Source organism: Equus caballus, chromosome 12 (assembly GCF_041296265.1).
Source record: "Equus caballus isolate H_3958 breed thoroughbred chromosome 12, TB-T2T, whole genome shotgun sequence".
NCBI lineage: Eukaryota > Metazoa > Chordata > Mammalia > Perissodactyla > Equidae > Equus > Equus caballus.
The window spans coordinates 11,000,850-11,006,849 of record NC_091695.1 but is presented as its reverse complement, the minus strand read 5'-3'; the positions used below and the strand labels follow the sequence as shown (position 1 = coordinate 11,006,849).

Sequence of the window (6,000 nt, the reverse complement as noted above, 5' to 3'; positions counted from 1 at the left end):
ACAGAATATGGGGAAGGGTGGTCTGGAAAAGCAGGCCCAGAGCCGACGGGAGGGGCCGGAGGGGTGCCTGCTCCTTGGAAAGACAGGTTCCCGCTTCGGGATTCTGAGTCTCCGGGTCTGCAGGCAGAGGCCCGCCCGCCTCGGGGTCTGGTGACCGTGGACCCGAGGCGCGTGCGGCAGCGCCCTCTGCCGGCCGCGCGGGACAAGCGTCCAGCCCCGCGGCTCTGCAGGTGGGACCCGGGATCCCTCCCGCTGCCTCCGCCCCCGCCCCCGCTCCCGCTCCATCCCTTCCGAGGACCGCGCGGCCAGGTCCCCGACCGGATTCCAGGAGACGCGTCCTTATCTGACGCCTGCGGGCTGAGCAGAGACGATGCTTGGAAACATCCGATTCACCTGGGGATCGGAGGCCGCGGGAACCCACCTAAACCCCGCAGGGGCTGCGCCTCTTGGGCTCCGCGGCCAAAGTCTGCCGGGCTGTCGGAGGTGGTTTGGAAGTGGCATCGCCTATGGCCAAGACCGCGGGTTCTGCGGACAGAGAGGAGCCCTGGGTTCGCTTTCTGCCTCATCCATTTTCCAGCTAGGTGACCTTGGGCAAGGTACTTAAATTTCCATGGGCCTTTCCTCATCTTTAAGATGGAGATAATGATCCCAATCTTGGTCGGTTGACATGAGGATTACATGGGATCAGACAGCCTGGGTTGGAATTCTGGCACTGGCATCAGCTAACGGTGCGCCTGGGGCAAGTTACTTAACCTCTCTGTGCCCTGGTTTCCTGCAAAATAGGGATAACGGTACTTGCCTCCGAGGGTTGTTGCCTGCAAAGCGCTTAACGCAGTGCCTGGCACAGGGGAAGCGCTCAATAAATGGTGGCTATTATGGTTGTTGTCATTATTGTTCTTAAGACCGCTACACGAGCAGGCTCTAGCTGGCGGCTATTTTTAGTTTCTTTCTTGGGTCCGGCTATTTCTTTCCGGGCATTGTTAAAATCTGTTACCCTGCGCTCGCGTCCTTATCTGTAGCGAAGGACAGTCGGCCTTCCCGAGTGTGGAAAATCGAGGTGCCCCTGGAAGAGGGCCAAGGACGCGGCCGCGGGCTGCGGGGCCCGGGACCTCCCGGAGGATGCCCGCGCCGCGCCGCCTCCGCCCGCGCCTCCATTCGCGCGCGTCAGAGCCGCAGTGACGTCGCCAGGTCCGGGGGCGCGGGGAGGCGCGGCGCGGGAGGCGCGGCCTGGGCACGCGGGGAATCTGGGGTGGCGGGGATGGCGGGGTGGTCCGGCCTCGCGGCTGTCCTGCTGTCCCCGGCGGCCGCGGGAAGGCCCTTGCCCGGGCTTGCTCTGCAGCGCCTGCCGGAGCCCAGCACCCTCGGGCTCCGCCTGCAGCCCCGCGCAGAGGCGGGAGATGCCAACGCCGGCCCCCGCGCCCCAGGCCCGCCCAGCCGGACGCGGGGTGACCTCCCGGCGGCCGCTCAGCATCTGCGTGGTCTTTCCCCTACTGTCCTTCTCTTCCCCTCACCCGCCCCCATCCCGTTCCTGATCGTCCCCCGGCGACCACTCAGTTTCTTCTTCCTCTCCCCTCCCTCGGGACCAACTCGTTTGTTGCGAGTGGTTAATAACCACCCACAGGAGGCGCCTCCCACTCCCAGCTCTCGAGCTGCAGCCGCTGGCCCGCCCATCCCATTGCCTGCCCGACACTTCCACTTGGCTTGCCCTACACGCAGCTCTGACTTGCTGTGTCTTGCCCATATTATTGTCCATCTCGGCGATGGCGCTACCACCCGCCCCATCATCCTAGACGCCTCACCTTCCGCCCTAAATACCTCTCCAGGCACTCTCCATTTCTTCATCCTGGTTCAGGCTGTTAACGTACTCCGCTCAAAATCTCCCTGTCTGCCCGCCTGCCTCCTTCAGACTCGTCCTCCACACGCTGCTAGAGCAAGCCGCGCACAACCTGTGTCTGGCCCCGCCTCTCTCAAGACTGCCCAGCCGGGGACCCCCCCAAGCCCTGTTTTCATGGACACTGTCGTCTGCCATTTTCTACCTAAAACCTTGTGATCTGGTCCTCGGTGTGGGACTCTGCTGGGACCACACTACTGAAGGTCATCAGTGTCTCTATTGCTGTTGGGCCCTATCCAGGGGATTTGCGTTGCATTCTCCCTCCTCCCCCAACTGGCTTCCTCTTACTCATTCTCCAGAACTCAAGATGTGAGTCACCTCTTCAAGAATGCCTTCCCTGTTCCGCTCTCTGGCTTAGTGAAGTGTCTTTGGGCCCCCAAAGCTTTCCATCACTCTGCTTTTGTCTGTAAAGGTCTGACCCTTCAAGATGGCCTATGATGCCCTGCATGGTCTGTGTACCATCCCCCGACCCCCACCTCTGACTCCAGCCCCTCCTTCCCTCTGCTCTGGCCACGTTGTGGGTCTCAGTTCCTGGTCTCTATGTTCACCCTCTGACCCCAGGGTCTTTGCACAGCCAGTTCTCTCTGCCTGGTACACCCTTCTGCCCTTGCTCACCTACTCAATTTTTGACTCTCATGCTAAGTAAGCAACATTTCGTCAGAGAAGCCTTCCCTGACCCCTCCCCCAACCCCAACCCCAATTCAGTCAGATCCTTCTTTGATAGATCAAAGCATATAAAAAACCACACAGAACAATATCAACACCTGTTTATTCTGGGCTCCTCTTCTGCCCCCTCGCTTTGCCAAGGTTTAACATTTGCCATATTTTCTTCAAATCTTTTTTTTAAGGACATAAAACTTTACAGTCTAGGCGGACCCCTTGAGCCCATCTCTGTCCCTCCTCGAAGGTGACCCCTCTCCTGCATGGGAGGTGTATCGTTCCTATACACGCTTCTGTGTTTTTATTACATACGTTTGTGCCTAGAAACACTTTATAGAATTGTTTGGCCTGTTTGTAAACTTTGAACAAATGGCATTCTACTGAATATATCATTGTGTAACTTGCTTTTTTTTTACTCAGCATTATGGCTTTGAAATGGATCCATATCAATACCTGTCATTCCAGATCGTACATTTTCACTGCTCGTTAGGGTCCCACTCTATGAGTTCATCACGCTTTGCCTGTCTCCTGCTGGTGGACGTTCAGCTTATTTTCAATTTTATTTTTGTTAGAAACAATGCTACAATTAGTATTTTTTCATACCCATCCCCTTGTGTGAAAGCGAGCCTTCCCAGAGGTACTTGGGTGTGGAATTGCTGGGGCTCGGGTCTTGCAAATCGGTGGCTGCACTCGGCTTGGCTGAACAGTTTCTCAACGTGGTTGTGCCAGCTGACACCTCGAGAGCAACATATAAGAGTTTCCATGCTTAGCATCCTCAACCACACCTGGTAATGTCAGACTTCAAAGTTTTTGCTAAGCTGATGGGTGTGGAATGGGATTTTAATGTTTTAATGTGCAATTCTCTGCTTACAAGAGAGTGAGCATCTTTTGAGTTGTTTATTGGCCATTCGTCTTTTTAAAATTGCTCATCCATTTCTTTGACAGTGTTTCTGTTGGATTATCTCTTATTACAGGTAGGAGTTCTTTATATATTCTGGATACTAATCCTTTGTCAGGCTGTAGTCGATCCGGTGTCTTTTACACAATTGCAATTTTAAATCAGTCTGATTATTTCATTAATGTCTGACTTTCCCACTAGACTATAAGCTTATGAGAAGAGGGACCAACCCTTGCAGCCAATGCAGTGTCTAACACATACCAGGAACTTAATAAATACTTCCAGACTGAACCGTATTGACAGTATTTGTGTTTTTATATGCTTGCCTCCTCAGCCCTCACCCTCAATGACCCACAAGGCTATAAACTTCTTAAGAGTAGGAATCGGGAGTTACTGTCTTCATTTTTGTGTCTCCATCTTTGTGTCTGTCACAACACACTTCCTCTGGCACAGAGTATATAGGCAATCATTTTTGCTTCATTAACTTCCTTTGAGCTTTCTCTTTCTTTTCTTTCCTGTCTCCTCAACCCATCTTCTATCTCTAAGCCCCGTTATATTATCTATAAAATGAATGAATAATAAATCCCTCCTCAGCTGTTTGCGAGAATCGCGTGATATAATGTAAGTGCTTAGTGCACAGTTGGCGCTCCGTAAGTGGTGACTTTCATTATTCCCGCAACAATCATTTTGGTGACTAAACGTACATTCTGTTTAATTTTAACAGACAAAGTTCTTTCGGAGAGAGCATAAAAGTGAACGTCCTAAAGATCTGCTGAGCGGGATTTTTTTTCTTTTATCAGCATTTGACCCATTATATAACGCTCAGTCCCTCCGTGAGCTCTGAAAAGCATCAAATATCGTTCTTCTCCTTTTCTTTTAGAAATTCCAGACATATCAAAGGCATAGGAACCATACATAAAACTCAAACCTTTAAGTGGAAACATATAAAGGCCACTTCCACGTCTTTGGCCAAAAGTCAGAGAGCAGAAAGGAGGTCTGACAGTCATACCAAAGGCAGGATTCTGTGGCTGCAGCCAGGGACAAAAGCAGAATTCTTGCATCTGTTTCCTACATCTGCCATTGATTGAGTGACCTCTGATCTACTTATAAAATGAAGATAATAATTCTTGCTTTTTCTGGAGGTTGAACTTTGTTAATTACTCATTTTAAACTGCTTTGAGATCCTCAACATGAAAGGCAGCTTGGCCATATTTCAACAGTGCTCCCAAGAGGTAAATGGTCCAGCAACATCTGTCCATACAACACGGGAATCCGATCTGCGTTTTACCAGAAAGGGAGGCCCACGAAGGTGGATTTGTGCGCCGGGGAGTGGTAAGCTGCCGACAGACGGGGGAAACCCCTTCATCTCTGTCCCCGCGCTTGCAGGAACGAGAAATCTCAGGGCAGCCTTATTTGATCAAGATGTAATACTACTCGGAGGTCCGTCATCTCTAGGCTTTCATCTCCACATGAGGAAAGCAGGTGGCTGTGCTGGGCCCACTGCAACGTGAGCCCGCGGGAGGGGACAGTTAGAGCCACAGCGACCGCTGGCAGTGGCCTCTCCCCAGAAGGACCCAAAAGAACTCTGCTGAGAGATGTAACAGGAGAAGGTGGGCTGAGCCAGAAAGCACAACTCAGAGGTCTGGGAGGGGGACTCGAAAGCAACGGAGGGCACCGGGCCCGTCTGCCAGCTCCCTGGAGTAGCATGCGAGGGTTAAGCCGGCCCCTCCCGCAACTGTTGGAAGCAGCAGTTGGAGGAGACAGCCCTGGAGGCAGAGGGACCAGGCTCTAAAACCCAACTGCGAAACTTACTAGCTGTGCAAATTTGGTCACTAAACCTCTCTGAGCCTCAGCGCCTCTACTGTGGCTAGGGATAATAATACCAAGCTGTCGCGGTTGTTAGGAAGATTAAATGAGAAAAGGCATGTGCCAGTGCGCCACTCCCGGAAGGGGTTCCATCAATACTGATGAAAAAGATTAAAACACTAAAAACTCATTTAAGACTGAATTCCCTTTAGTTTTTAAAAAATGCTTCTCTCTCCTTATTCTTAAAGTAATATTTGTACATGATTAAAAAAACCCCAAAAAACAAAAAATACGACAGCACGAGAGAGGATACAGTGAAAAATGCGCACCCCCCCCCCCCCCCCCGGAACCTCTTGTCACCCATTTCTGTGCCCCTGGAGGCAATAAATATTGCCAGGTCCTGGTGTATCTTTCTAGAGAGATTCTATGCATGGATAAGGATCTATGTGGATTTTAAACTGTGCCTCCTTTTTACACAAATAACACGCTATATATACACTCTGTTTATACTTTGCATTTTTTTTCACTAAGCAACGTATCTTGAAACTAATTCCCTATCAGTATATATAAAGCTACCTCATTCTTTTTAAGGCTGCGTGGTATTACACTGTATTTATTTAGCCAGTCCTCTACAGATAGACGGCTGCTTCGTTTTCTGTGGCCGCTTTAACAAATGACCATGAATTTAATGGCTTAAAACAACACAAACCTATTATCTTACAGTTCTGGGGCTCGCAAGTCTGAA

The 6,000-nt window shown here is 51.2% G+C and overlaps 1 long non-coding RNA gene across 2 annotated transcripts in view; it reads left to right on the top strand.

Annotated features, from left to right (window-relative positions):
• The first annotated feature begins 232 nt into the window (after positions 1-232).
• LOC111775900 (uncharacterized) overlaps positions 233-6,000 on the top strand; it is a 63,601-nt gene continuing 57,833 nt past the window's right edge. The window contains exon 1 of one of the 2 annotated variants that reach the window (XR_002811878.2): positions 233-596. This is a non-coding gene — a long non-coding RNA (uncharacterized lncRNA). The remainder of the gene's footprint in view (positions 597-6,000) is intronic. The other variant, XR_002811877.2, reaches the window with a different exon arrangement.